We start from the raw sequence: 14,540 nt of genomic DNA on the forward strand, positions 1-14,540 counted from the left end.
AGTCGTTTCCATGTTGGACAAGAGCTAAAGCCCAGTGTTCTTTAATTGAGTAATGTGAGGAAGGAATGTGCTGCAGAAGGTAGTGTGGCTGAGTGGTCTAAGGTGCTGGATTTTAGGCTACACTCTTTTCGGAGGCATGGGTTCAAATTCCGCTGCTGCCAGTTTCTTCTATGTTAAGACCTTGCTAACGATGAGAACTTGATCAGTTAAGAATTTATTCAACAGTCTGTCGAGAGATTGGGATATCTTTCAAGATAGTCTTTGTCAGCTCAACATCAAGGCAGAAAAAAGCTTTAATTTGTCTTCTCAACAGAAATGCTCATTGACCCTTTCAGTTTCATGCGGGGAACAACAGCTGCCGAGATAACTTTCCAGTCAGTGCGAATCGTAGTGTGCTGTCAATTCCATTTAATATTGCTTTTGTCTTGCATTCAGCTTTTGTCAGTGAAACTCGAATGCTCTGCTTTTTCACACCGAATTGTCAGCAGGAGTACAGTTTATGAAATCTTTGCACACAGCGCTCCATCAGGAATACTTTATCAAGTTTAGAAGAAATTGTGGGATTCTCTGCATGCGTTCACAACGCATACCTTAAACAACAGCACCATTCAATGGGAAATTGATTCTGCTTCTTGCTGTTGTTCCTGTGGTTGCGGTAGTTATAAAGTTGAACGCTCTTCCACCTTCTGCCATAGAATTCACTGGGTCGGCTTCATCAATTGGTTCACAAAGGTCAACTGTGATTCGGCTCCGGAAAAAATCAGCAGCAGTGTCGTTATTTTGTCAGTGGGTATGGCTGTCTTTTAAAACACAAGAAAAACACGAGTTTGTGGATTTCTCCAAATAGCAACAGCAAGTTTTAAACCTGCGATAAACATTCTTCCAGTTGAATAGTTTTCCTTCAAGGAAAAGGCAGCACAACAGGGAGAGTCAATATTTAAAGACTTCAGCATCTGTATTGGATTGCTTGTATGCAGACATTGCTCAGAATCCCTAATATTATTCTCCCGAATTCAGTTGTGCAGTGCTTTAGTGGTTTCAGAGTTTCTTTTATCGACACTGCTGTAGTAGAGAAGTGACATAATCACAAACGCAACCATTTGTGCTGGCTATTTCACTATTAAGCTTTGTTAATTATCACATGATTTTAACTAGTTTAACGTCATCTTCAGGAAGGCAAGAGAGCGCTGCGCACTGAGCTGAAAGCTGTGTGAGCTCCTAACTGGGTGTCCTGTGCTGTTACATGCGCTCTCATGTAGATTGCCACCTTTAAAGGTGCAATATAAAATAAAGTTATTTATTATAATTATTGTATAACAAGCTCAACCCCTGCCAACGATTCGGTGTGAAGAAGCAGAACATTCAAGTTTCACAGACAGAAGCAGCACGCAAGCACAACCAACATTAAAATGGAGGGCATTAAAACTGAGTTTCTCGAGAGACTGTGAAAAAGCAATTAATTCCCTTTCATTTGAAGTCAGCTGAAAACAACAAAACTACATACAATACAAACAAGAGCACATATAAAATATCAATAACATCGGCAGGGGCACATGCTATAATACAATTACACTTTATGAAAAAGGATTACACAAGGTAAATAAAGATAAGGTCCGCACAGCTTGTTCTTACATTTCGAAAGAGTCCGTAAATACCCCTTTACGTCTATTTTGAACTGTTCAAACGTAGGACTCTTCCCATATCATTTCACTTTATCTCACGTTCCTAAACGAGAATGCATCTCCTGTTTTAGAACTATTTTGGGCGGTATGGCTTATACAACACACCCACAGTATTCTAATGGTGGACTGCAGATCTGTGCTATAGTTCAGTCGAATTCGAAGGATCCAGCAATCGTACTGGATTTGACTGGGATACTGAAATGTCTCTTGCAAAACTATTTGGGTTTGCTTGAAACTTTGATAAACAAATGATCTGATCTGAAACTACCCAGCTTACAATCTCTGAGGTAGTTGTCACTAAACTCGGACGTGATGTGGCACACATGTGCCGTGTGCCTTTACTTTTGTAAAAAACTGGTATGGGGAAAAGTTTCTTAATATTTCTTTTGATTAGCATGCAAGAAAATGTGATCATTACCTATGGAATTTCCCGCCAGCGTGGAGCTTGAATTCACAATCTTGAGATTCAGTGTTCAAGAGTCACAGAAGAGGTCGGCCTGGTCTTTAGTTTGCCAACCATAAGCTCCGGCAGTGCTCCTCTGTAAAGCAGATTGTTCGGATCGGTTATGTGGGACGGCACTTCGATACTAAGATCGTTTGCAGCACACGCATGGTTTCCCCCCTCCACGCAAAAAACATAGACGAAGGAAGCTCTCTTGTCTTGGGCTGCTGACTCCCGGATTTAAAGCGCTCTGGGTGCCAGCTAAGTCTCTAACAAGCACACTATAAAGACAGGAATTACACTTTGCTCACATCACGTATGGAATGGCGAGGCTACTTGTTCCAATATTATCTAGTCTCACCTCATATGGTGCCGATTCCTGGTTTTCATTTAAGAAAGAGCACTGCAAACACCGTATACAGTGCAAAACGTGTGATGAAACAAGTCTTTTCCCCCCTTTTGTCTAAAGCAGAACACAGCGGAGTCATGCCGAGGGTTGTGAGATCAAGATTTCAGTGGAGCACTGTCGTCTACGTCTTTAGCTACATGAGTTGGACATCCTCTTGTACACGGAAAGCAGATTGAGATCCTCTGACATGAAAAGTGCCAGATAAAAGCCATTTCTCATCCTTTCTCTTAGTGGTGGAGCTATCGCATGTAAATGAGGCAACTTGCAAGGCGAGCAGGCTTGGTGCACACCGAACGCAGATGTCTCAGAGCAGTTGAGACGTGTCCAAGTGGCTGTCAAAGGACAGCACTTTGCTGGCGCCGTGGCTTAGTTGGCTAAAGCGCCTGTCTAGTAAACAGGAGATCCTGGGTCCGATTCCCAGCGGTGCCTTTCTTCCTGTCTTACTGTACAGAATGTATCCTTACGGGCAAATCCCATGCCTTTTAATCCAGGTGAATGCAAGTGTTCGTTTCCTTTCTGGAACAACTTGTATTGAAAGAAATCTATACAGCTTGCGAAAGATGAAACACAAATCTTGCTTATCAGTGAAGAAGAGGTGCTCCCAGCAGGCCAGCTAATACCAGCAAAGTTTTTTTTTCACCCTGACCCAGAGAATGGAGAAAAGCGAGGCGCCTGTGGCTCTGCAGTGTAATCAGTTTGCGAGTTCGGCGGTTAGCTGAAAGAGTGGTAAATGGAGCTCGCCCCAGCCCGTCCTTATTATTTTAAAGCGGATAAAAAATTAACTTCGCCGCCATTACTACCAGCTTTAAAAGACTGCCATGGGCACGGAAAAAAACACACTACAGATGAGTTTTCTGGAACCGAAGCAGACATTCCTTTTCGAACCAACTGATAAAGCTCAGCCAGTGAATACAGAATTTAACAGAATGTGAAAGCACGATCAACTTTGTAACTGCAACCACAGGAAAAACAGCAAGAAGCAGACTCCATTCCCCATTTAAATCTGTCGTGCGAGGCATGCTTTTTGAACGCATGAAGTAAATCCCACGATCGCTTTTGAACTTGGACAAAGTACTTCCAAGGAGCGCTATGCGCAAAGATTTAACAAGCTCAACGCCCGCCAACGATTCGGTGTGAAGAAGCAGAACATTCAAGTTTCACAGACAGAAGTAGCACGCCAGTACAACCAACATTAAAGCGGAGGGAACACTACGATTTGCATTGACACAAAAGTGATCTCGGTAGACGTCGTTCCCTGCATAACGCAAAAAATGGCAAAACGCATTTAGGTTGAGAGGACGCAAGAAGGATTTTGGTTTGTGCCTTGATGTCAAGCTGAGAAAGTATCTTTAAACACTTTGCTTAGTTTCTCGAGAGACGGCCAAAAAGCAGCTCCCTCCCTTTCGTCTGACGTCAGCTGAAAGGAGGTCTCGACAGAAGCACCTGGCAGCGGTGGGATTCGAACCCACGCCCCTAAAGAGACTGGAGCCTTAATCCAGCGCCTTAGACCGCTCGGCCACGCTACCCGCTGTGCCCTCTCTCTTTGTCTCACTACTTGCCTGGAGGAAGCCGGTTGGGTTTTGCTCTTGTCGCCCGACTTAGTGGCGTTATGACCGTGGAATCGACTGCACCTGCTTTTTCTGAGATGCTTCCCCTCTCATGGCGAGATCTCGACTTCTTTAACACCTCTGGATAAAGATCTTCTGCGAAGCAGGTTTCAGACCTCTGTGTACAGCACCCTTGATGTCATTTTATTTTTACAGCAGCCGCATCCGGAAAGTTGTGTCTTGTATTTTTTATTTGAACAATAAAACTACATACAATACAAACAAGAGCACATATAACGTATCAAGAAAATCGTCAGGGGCACATGCTATAATACAATTACACTTTTTGGAAAACGATTACACAAGGTAAATAAAGATAAGGTCCGCACAGCTTGCTCTTACATTTCGAAAGAGTCCGTAAATACCCCTTTACGTCTATTTTGAACTGTTCAAACGTAGGACTCTTCCCAGACCATTTCACTTTATACCACATTCCTAAACGAGGATGCGTCTCCTGTTTTAGAACTATTTTGGGCGGTATGGCTTATACAACACACCCACAGTATTCTAATGGTGGACTGCAGATCTGTGCTATAGTTCAGTCGAATTTGAAGGATCCAGCAATCGTACTGGATTTGACTGGGATTCTGAAATGTCTCTTCGGGTCTGCTTGAACTTTTAAAAAAGTGATCTAAAAGCTTCCCATCTTACAATCTCTAAGGTAGTTGTCACTAAACTCGGACGTGATGTGCCACAGATGTGCCGTGTGCCTTTACTTTTGTTGTGTTCAAGAGTAGTCGTTGCGTGAGCTCCTCACTGCGAGTCCTGTACTGTACTGTGATTTCGTTTAGATAATCTAGGAAGAGTACAGCGACTAGAACGCCTTGAACGTCTATCGGTATGTATATATAAAAACACTAAAGAACATGCAAAGTGATTAAATGTCTATTTTCTGATTACGTCTCGGCTTCACTTAGTGAATTCCCTTAGTGGAAGGTCTTTTCTTTCTGGTGCTGTTATTGATCGCATACGAAACCTTATTCTCATAAAGAATACGTCACCTACAAAGTCACTGTGAAACTGGTATCGGGAATAGTTTATTAATATTTCTATTGATTAGCATGCAAGTAAATTTTATCATTACCTATGGAATTTCTCGCCAGCGTGGAGCTCGAATTCACAACCTTGAGATTGGGCTGTATGTGTAAAATAAGCTTTCGCTTCTCAGATATCTCAGTTAGTAAAGCGGAAGCCTGTAGTGGAAACAGATGGGAACACTTAAGTCGCCAGTTTTATCTGGTTTGAAGAGTTCTGCTGTATTTTTGTGGTTAAGGCGATAGACTTGAAGTCCATCAGGGTCTCCCTGTGCAGGTTCAAGTCCTGCCGAGTACGGGAATCTCCTTACGTCGTTGTGTGCCTGCATAAACATGGAAACGCACTGCTCTACTTTTAAAACGCTAAGTTGCTTGAAACTGCTGCCTTGGAAATAAATTATTCAGCATCCACGAATGACATTTTGCAGCTGGAAGCAGATAAGGATGCTTATAGGGTTCGCGTGTCTTGTGTCCTACTTCCAGCCTTTGAAAACCTAATTAGTAAAGATGAAACAACCGACTCCATGGGTGTTGGTCGTGCACAAGGAGGAGCTGTGACAATAGCGGAGCAGGAGTGTGGATGGCGCACCTGGAAACTCGTTTTCATGCGCTCCTCTGGAAGGAATGAAAATAAAAGTCGAAATCCGAAACAGTAGCAGCCTTAAGAGTAAATGCCTAGCTAGCAAGCGCTCCTAGTTAGTAAAGTGGTGTGTATCCCTGCCTATCACACGGGAAACTGGGGTTTGATTACCGACGGGGAGAGTGTGTGAGAGTTTGCGTAACTTTCATTTTCTCACATTTTCTGATGACTATTCCGAAGGGGCACCCTGTCAACTCCTAATACTTTTCGAAACCCTGCCTGTGTGTTTGATTATTTTTCTTTTTCTTCGAAAATGTTCAATATTGATCATAACTAAAGAAAATAACAGAAAAAAAGCTGGGTGACACAGGCTTCTGTTTTGATATGGCTGTACAAGAAACAGGAGGAATCTCTTCACTCCTACAGAGCATGAGCTGAATCAGGAGTGAGACATTTCGCATGTTCGTGCATATGTTAACGCATGACCTACATCGTAAAACTAAATTAAAAACTAACATTAAAGTTGTCAAAGACATTCATTTATATACAAACAAGAGACAGACATAGCATGACCTACAGTAGGCTGTTGTTTTATTGTAAGAAAAATAAGACGTACTATGCACAAATTGCTGCATAAAACAACCTGATATTTTAATTATTATTATTTTATAATTTGACAAGTGTGAGGCCCCCGATTCTGTTCCCATTATCTTCAGTCCTGATTTTTTTAAACATGATATCTTCCCTTCCTCTAGTTGAAGTCACACGATGAGAGCGATTTTTTTTCACATTGCGATCCAAACACTGACACTGACCAAACCAGAACGGATTCTGCTGGGGGCTGGAATGAGCTCATTCTCATTCCCTGTGCTGGTACACCTTATCTAATTTTTACAATCACGATAGACTTCTTTTAAATAAAGTAGATATAGCCCTGAAAAAAAACATTAGCTTTATTCGTTTTAACATTAATCGATTTAGAATCTAAAATCGATTTTTTGATAGGTTCAATTTATATTTAAATTAAAATATAGCGTGTATACCTAATCATCCAACTGGCAGAGCAATATTTACGTTGCCTTCCAGAGCTTCCAGCGTGTGGTGGATTAGTATGAGCGTTTGTATGCTACTACTACAGCAGTGGCGCAGGTGCACAATCCACTTTCACACGACTATTTCAGTGTCTTCTCCTCTCACAAATGAACGGGAGCGCAGGATCAGAGTTCGAATGTTATTGATTGGTGATCGTTCAGCGGGGGTCCGGACGTGTTTGCGAGGCTGAAACCAGACGGTATCGTGTATCAGGCTCCGCTTTAAATCAAAATGCTTTACGACTACAAGAGACACGTATAGTATGAAGGATGGGAAAAAAATATGATTTCTTGGAAGAAAATGGTTTTTATTTGCATTCAGAATTAAGCGGAATTTTAGCGCGACACACAAATCCTTTGTCTTTTTTAAAGATATTATATATACGTATAATTATATATATATTATATTTTTTTGCTTAGAAATTTTGGACTGGAGGTGATGTATTACTAGTAGTGACGCTGAGTTCTCTATGGTGAAGTTAAGTCATAAGACCAGGGACAGTAGCTTAATGGATAACGCTTTTTCATCAGGAGATTGTTGGTTCAACTCCTGCCTGATTGACATGTCTCGCTCCTGATTCAGTTCATCCTCCATATGAGTGAAGCGATTCCTCCTGCTTCTCGTACAACCATATCAGAACAGAAGCCCGTGTCACCCAGCTCTGATTCAAGAGCGACTCGCATCTTCAGCCCTTTTTTTTGTTCGTGATCATTATTTTCTTTAGTTACGATCAATATTGAACTTTTAAAAAAATAAAACAACAAAAATGAAACGCAGGCAGATTTTGTAAAAGTGTTAGGAGTTGACAGGGTTCCCCTTTGGAATAGTTGTCAGAAAATGTGAGAAAAGGAAAGTTACGTAAGCTCTCACACACAGCATTAGAGATTGGAATCTGATTGTTAAAAAAACTACCCGTCTCCCCAGCATTTAACGGTGCTGTTGTTTTTATTTTACATATTGTTAGCATTTTAATGAATTGTTAAAAGATTGATACACAAATCGCAAAATACGAAACGTAAAAAACCCAACTGTAAGCAATTGACCATTCATATTCCTGAATTTTAAATCTGTGTTTATCTGTGTCCATGTGCCTGGTGCAGCTATTTTAAAAGCAGAGTCTATGATTTATTGCGGAAGCGCATTGTTGCCACCAAGGAAAAAAATCCTGAATTCACCTAATTAAGAAATACCAAATTATCACCTAATTACGAGATAGCAACGATATCATATGTGTGTATGAACAACCTGTTACATTTGCAATGGCAGTACCTACAGACTATCGAAAGGTTTGCTGGCACTGTGGGTTTAGTGTTCCTGACAATGTGCACGCTGAGAAATGCGCACGGACTGACTTTCTTCTCGCAATGAAAATGTTACCGCTTGTACCTCATGTAAACACAGTTTTAACCATTAGCACACTCATATATATCCTGAATCAAGAACGAATGTGACCTGGAATCCATTGTACCGCTTCAAACTGAAAGTCAGATATATAGTCTCAAAACTACATAACTGAGTGACTCCTGTTTAATTTTCTTTTCGCTTGCTCGATTTGTAGTACGCTCCTCAATACTTACAACCGATAAATAAAACGGATTCATGTGCCACAGCATTCTGCTGCAGGTACGGTTTGCACCGTGTATTAGGCGAACCCGAATTAAATATTTCAAATATGTGAAGAATTTCATGAAACTTGAAAAAAGAAGATCACAGCCAATGTCAACAGTTCAGAGCCTGTAGGTAGCTTCAACAGAACAAAACGATTTGATGCCGCAATTCTTTCATAGAGTGTATTGTGACACTATACGCTGTTGCTATTACTGCTACATCTGCTGCCGTTGCTTAAAACTCTACTCAGCGGGCAAGTAAAGTTGTACAAGGAATAGACTACTTTGAGCCGTCCAAATTCCATTAATTAAATTTAAGCTTTTTTTTATTAATAACAGCATTAGTAATACATTGCGTGCTCAGAAACGTTACTTATTAGCTTATGAAGCAATATTGTTTCGACAATTTGCGGTCTTCAAAACGTAAACGCTGAAGTTTTTATACTTCCTTGTGAGCAGATCACCTTTGATTTAGGAAAGGAAAACGTACTCCCCTGTTGCTTTCATTGCAATATCTGAATCGAGACCCAAGCGCTAAGAAAGCTGAATAACGCAAAAGACATAAACCCGATTTTAATTTAGGTACACATTTTCTAATGCAGCTTTCATTACAAGACAGTCTATTTCTCGAAAGCGTGTTATGTAAAAAAGAGAAAAACGAAAATATATGGATGACAATATTTAAAAGATTAAGATTTTACTTTTGAGAAATTGTCATTTTATGTATCTAGACGCTTTTCAACCGCTGGTTTTAGAACTTTGCTTTGCTTCCTGAATCATTTTCAGTGTTATAAACTGGGTGTAGACGGAGCGATCACTGTTGAACAGTTGATAGGTTGGAGCTGTTCAGACTACTCTTGTTATTCCTCAAATGCTTCCATAATTTTTCTTTCAGGCTAGGACGCGAGTGTGTACATGTGTTTGGTTTTCGTTTCACTGATTCTCATTGAAGATTTGGGAATTAACGACGAAAGAATCAGTTGCCTCGGAAAGCAGAAGCTTTGGTTCACAACGATCTTGAAGACACGCCCATGTAGTGCAGCGTGTGATATTTGTACTATAAAAGACCAAGTGCTCAAAGTGACGTCTGCGTTTACCGTTTAGACTTTTCATCTCGGGCGCACTTTTAGAAAGCAAAGATAGAGCAGTTGTGTTGAATCACACTATGACAGCAGAGTGGCGCAGCGGAAGTGTGCTGGGCCCATAACCCAGAGATTGATGGATCGAAAACCTCCTCTGCTATACACACCGTCAGTTTAATGACGTGAAGTTAAACTGTTTTTTTTCTCTCGTGTGTGTGCAAGCTTCACACTTACTGTATTCGTTAATCTTTACCAATAGCAGATGCCCAAATGTATCTTTGGTTGTTCTGAGATCCTTGATAGTTTCCTCAAATCCTTCAAATGAACATCCATATCAAAGCAATTATGTTTATATTTATTACAATTAAGGTACATATACAAAATATCAACGCACATTTGTATAATGCTCATTTAATGATTGTCAAGGATTGTCAAGTTCTCCAAACAAATCTGTGATCTAATTTTAAAATATTTTTGCTAAGGATACAACGGGTGTATAAATGAATTCTCCTGACAGCCAGTTGAAGATAAAATTCCACACGTGAAAATGGTTCTCTTGAACATTGACTTAGGTACTTAATTGTTTACATGTAGTTCCACACGAGTAAAATGCACATTTCCTGCAAAGATCAAGAGGGTTTGCAAAGAAATCCCATCAAGTTTAAGAAGAGATTATGGTTATAGCAGAACAATCTGAAGCACATCCCTGAGTGGGTTTGAACCACCAGCCCTTTGTTTAACAACTGCACAGAAACACACTCACATTGCTTTTTGCCATTCACACATTTGTAGTTAAAATAAAATACTGACATTTTCCTGCCAGCCAGCAGTATTTCTCCTGCACTGACCATGAATAACCAATAACTTTATTTCATCTTTTGCAGGCTGTAATCTACAGAAAAGGAAGTGAATACTTGTATTAAGCTAAATCAAGCCGCCGGAAATGCACTGCCGTTGTTTTTCTCCACTTTTCGTTTAAAGGAGAAAAATCACTGTCATTTTCCTGCGGTATTTCTTCTGTCCTGATAAGCAAGACTTGTATTTTATCTTTCATAAGTTGTTTGAATTTCTTGAAGTTCAGAAACAACTTGTTCCAGAAGGGAAATGAACACTTGCTTCAAAGTAAATCAAGACGTACTGTATGTCTCTCTAGCTGCGTGTGCTCTTATCTGTCCATCTCTCTCTCCTCTTCTCTCTGGCAGTCTGTGCAGAGTATCTGAAGGGGATGTAACACCACTTGGCAAAGAAGAAAAATTCTGAGGCAGAATAAAAAAAAAACATTATTCTCTTCTCAGTCAGATTCACAGCTTAGACTCACACTCAGACAGAAGCTCAACTCCGTACTGCTCTCTATCCTCACAATCCAGAACCAGAAGATATTCAGACGATCAGTGCTGCTACATGAACAATATCAGACAGAACAGCCTGGACTCAAGTCACATCTCCCCCTTTTCTCCTTTCTCCCAGCCCTCTTAGAGACATAAAAGAGCTCCTGGTTCTCCTCTCTGTGAACTGGGCTCAGGGGTCACTGATCTGGCAGCTGTGGGCTCTGTTCCAGGGCAGAAGCAAGAAGCTTCTATTAACCCTTTCCAGGACTTCCAGCCCTTCAGTATTACTTTCTTTACTGTACTGTAAATGATATCTCCCGCCAGCCCTTCAAAGATACGTTTCCATGGGTGAATATGGTTGTCTGGGGAGTTGCGGTGTTGATCACTATTGGACTTCCCCGGTCTCAAGTGTTGTTCTTGGACACGGGCAAAAGACTCGCATTTTCGGTAAATATAAAGAGGGTTAAGGTTTCGGCTTTAGCGGAGGCAGTATTTACATTGACAATAATAAGAAGATCGTCCCTGGGTGGGCTTGAACCACCAACCTTTCAGTTAACAGCTGAATGTGCTCACCGATTGCGCCACAGGGACTGACGAGAAATGCTCTACTCCATTCGCACCGTTCCACTCAAAAAATAAACATAGCTTGCATTTTCTTGCCAGTCGGCAATATTCCTTCTGCTCTGATAGCCAAGAATTAAATTTCATTTTTCACAAGCTGCATGAATTTCTTGAAAAACAAGTTGTTGCAGAAAGGAAATGCATTCATGCATTAAACTAAATCAAGCCCTGTGCGGTTGTCCAAGATGGTAGTTTCTGCACAAAAAGACAGGAAGAAAGTCACAGCTGGGATGTGGAGCCAGGATCTCCAGTTAACTAGACAGGTACTTAAACTGACTCAGCTACGGTGCCGGCAGAATTCTCCTTTTTTACAGCTGCTTGGACACACCGCTCTGAGCCATCTGCGTTCAGTAAGCCCTGAGTCTGCCGGCTGAGCAAGCTGCCTCCTTTACACGGAACAGGAGCCCTGACCATAAGAGAAATGGCTTTTATTGGGCACTTTTCATGTCCAATGTGCTTGACATCTCCCAAGGGCGACAGAGTTCATTTATGACACTTTTCCTTTCTTTCTTCTTTCTGTACTCTTTGATGAAACTAAATGAGAAATCATCTAAGGGAAAATGTATTTTTTCATGGAGAAAACATGCACCAGGAAATGTTGTGTTTAGAAGAAGTGAGTTAACATGAAAAGTTACCTAATTTACCGGAGCAAATGCTCACCTAGCAAGATAAGCTTTACTACTAGAGAGAAGTAGAGTGAAAGACGTGATCATTTCACGCCGTTGTGGAACAAAATGCTTTTTTTGTCAAGACAGAAATCCAGGCTGCTCCAGGTGAGGTTTAAACTTTCAGCCTCGGCATGACTCAACTGATTATGTCATTTTATTGTACATGGCCTGAACCTGGAAGAAGATTGGAAGTCAAGACGTTATGGTGTTGTTTTAATACTTTCCTACTCTTTTTTCTTGGGATTCTAAATCAATTAGAAATTCAGAGCGACACATAAAGGCTTTGTCTGCTTAAAAGTACTGATTTTTTAAAACTGATAAAAATGTAGAAAACACGGTTCTCACTTAGAAATTTAAGATGGGGGTGGGGTATTACTAGTAGCGGCACTGAACTCACCATGGTGCAATTCATTTACGTGACGGGCTAGTGGTTTAATGGATAACGCGTCTGATTTTGGTTTATAAGATTGTCGATTCGACTTCTACCGGGGTTGTGTGATTTAAATCAGGCTCCTCAGAAATAGATGTCCGTTATGTAAATGAACCGCACCTGAAAAGCAATCGTTGGGTCTGGGTTCCTTTCTTTCCTGCATGAAATAGCATGAAATAGCAAATCGTTACAAAAAAAAAACACCAACTAATGTCCAATAGTCCAATAGTTAGTCATTTAAGTAAACATGAATATACTGTAAGGTCTTGGTAAATGGGAGTGGATTTCAACCACAATTAAAAAAGGGCAAATTATAATTACAGGCTTCAGACACTTTTTCATACAAAAGTGACCAAACACTCCCTAACTTTCAGGTTTGCTTGAACCTGTAACAAAAAAGCAGTCTGAAACTTCCATTCTCTGATGTCACTGTCTCTAAAGTCAGACGTGATGTTTCGCGGACGTGCAGTGTGCCTTTTCTCTTGTCGTGTTCAAGATGAAACGCTGCATAAGCTCCTGACTGGGTGTTCTGTACTGCTCTGTTATTTTGTTCAGATTACCTAGGTGGTGTACAGCTAAAACCCAACTGTGTGGTATAAATTCCGGGTTCAGCAAAAGCAACCACATCAGCTGACCTCAACATGATTTGAACACACAACCTTTTGATCAGGAGTCAGATACGCTACCATTGCGCCACAAGGTCACTCATGGCTAGTGTTTTTAATTCACCCAAAGAGAAAAATCAGCGTCCCTGAAAAAGATTGTTTTCATTCTCTCCTGTGAGGAGCGCCGCTCTTCCAACGGGGGTCTCTTCTTCCCAGACCACAGATTATTCTTCCCGCCCGGCTCTCTCACGGAGAGCAGACACACCGTCTCCACTAATGTGTTTACTACATCTATAGATCTGACCCCCTACAGCCCCGATATTCCTGGACAGGATATTTACCACCAGCCTCGTGAACTTCTCATCTTGACCTCTCCCAGGAGGAGCATAATTAACACAGAATCCTCTCTCCATTTAGCAAATAACACAAAACACTGTTTACCTGCAAGACAGAAAACCAGGCTGCTCCAGGTGAGGCTTAAACTCACAACTTTGGAATGACTCCACTGAATATGTCATTTTACATGGCCTGAACCAGGAAAGAGATTGGAAGTCAAGAAGTTATGGTGTTGTTTTAATACTTGCCTACTCTTTTAATTTTTCAGTCAAATCTTTTATTTGGGAGTACTTTCAATGGATGTTAATCCTTGTCCCGATGGACGATTCTCGGCCATGGTGCATCTTGAATAATGTTCTTATAGGCTTCAGTTTGGAAAAGTGCGCTCTTCAGAAGCTACGAAACCGCTAATGGTTACATAACACTTAATGCAAAAGCAACGTTCGGGTTTGAAAAAGAATATTACTTGCTATAAATACAAACACTGTTACAGGAAGCGTGTTAGGGCTATTTTAGCTTAGATCATCAATTCATCTTAAATTCTTGTCCATCTATATCAACAGCGTCATTGCTACTGAGCGCTAAAGGCAGGTCTTGGCAATACAATCTTCTTTAGAAAACATTTTTAAAACTATTTCCACTACCATACGTGAAGTAAAAGATTCCGATTGCACGCAACTAATAAATCATCTTTTCCAGGGACGTTGTATCTAGATGCAAATTACAATCAAACATTTATCAGCTTTAACATTTTCTTTCGGATCCACAGGGCGATCAGCATGAGCCATCAAAGAGCCTGTAGCGGCAAGCAGTTTAAAAGCACACAAGTGATCTGTCTTTGGTCAAAGGAATTGCTGGAGCAGTAGGACGCAGAGCAATATCTAGCAGCTGCAGACGATGTTCGGGGAAGAGAGATTCTGTTTTCAGCAGAGGGAGTGAGAATGAGCTCAGTCCGGCTCCCAGCAGAATCCATTCTGGTTTGGTTACTGTCAGACTGTGCGTCTGAGGCTCTTTGGC

At 41.0% G+C, this 14,540-nt stretch overlaps 3 non-coding genes across 3 annotated transcripts; 1 reads left to right on the forward strand and 2 right to left on the reverse strand.

Moving 5' to 3' along the window:
• The first annotated feature begins 2,888 nt into the window (after positions 1–2,888).
• trnat-agu (transfer RNA threonine (anticodon AGU)) lies at positions 2,889–2,962 on the forward strand. Its single transcript has one exon. It is a non-coding gene; the product is annotated as a tRNA-Thr (tRNA).
• A 1,015-nt stretch (positions 2,963–3,977) lies between these two features.
• Positions 3,978–4,059, reverse strand: trnal-aag (transfer RNA leucine (anticodon AAG)). Its single transcript has one exon. It is a non-coding gene; the product is annotated as a tRNA-Leu (tRNA).
• A 7,321-nt stretch (positions 4,060–11,380) lies between these two features.
• Positions 11,381–11,454, reverse strand: trnan-guu (transfer RNA asparagine (anticodon GUU)). Its single transcript has one exon. It is a non-coding gene; the product is annotated as a tRNA-Asn (tRNA).
• Positions 11,455–14,540: the final 3,086 nt, after the last annotated feature.

The sequence above is a fragment of the Lepisosteus platostomus genome, chromosome 5 (genome assembly GCF_059453375.1).
Source record: "Lepisosteus platostomus isolate fLepPlt1 chromosome 5, fLepPlt1.hap1, whole genome shotgun sequence".
Classification (NCBI taxonomy): domain Eukaryota; kingdom Metazoa; phylum Chordata; class Actinopteri; order Semionotiformes; family Lepisosteidae; genus Lepisosteus; species Lepisosteus platostomus.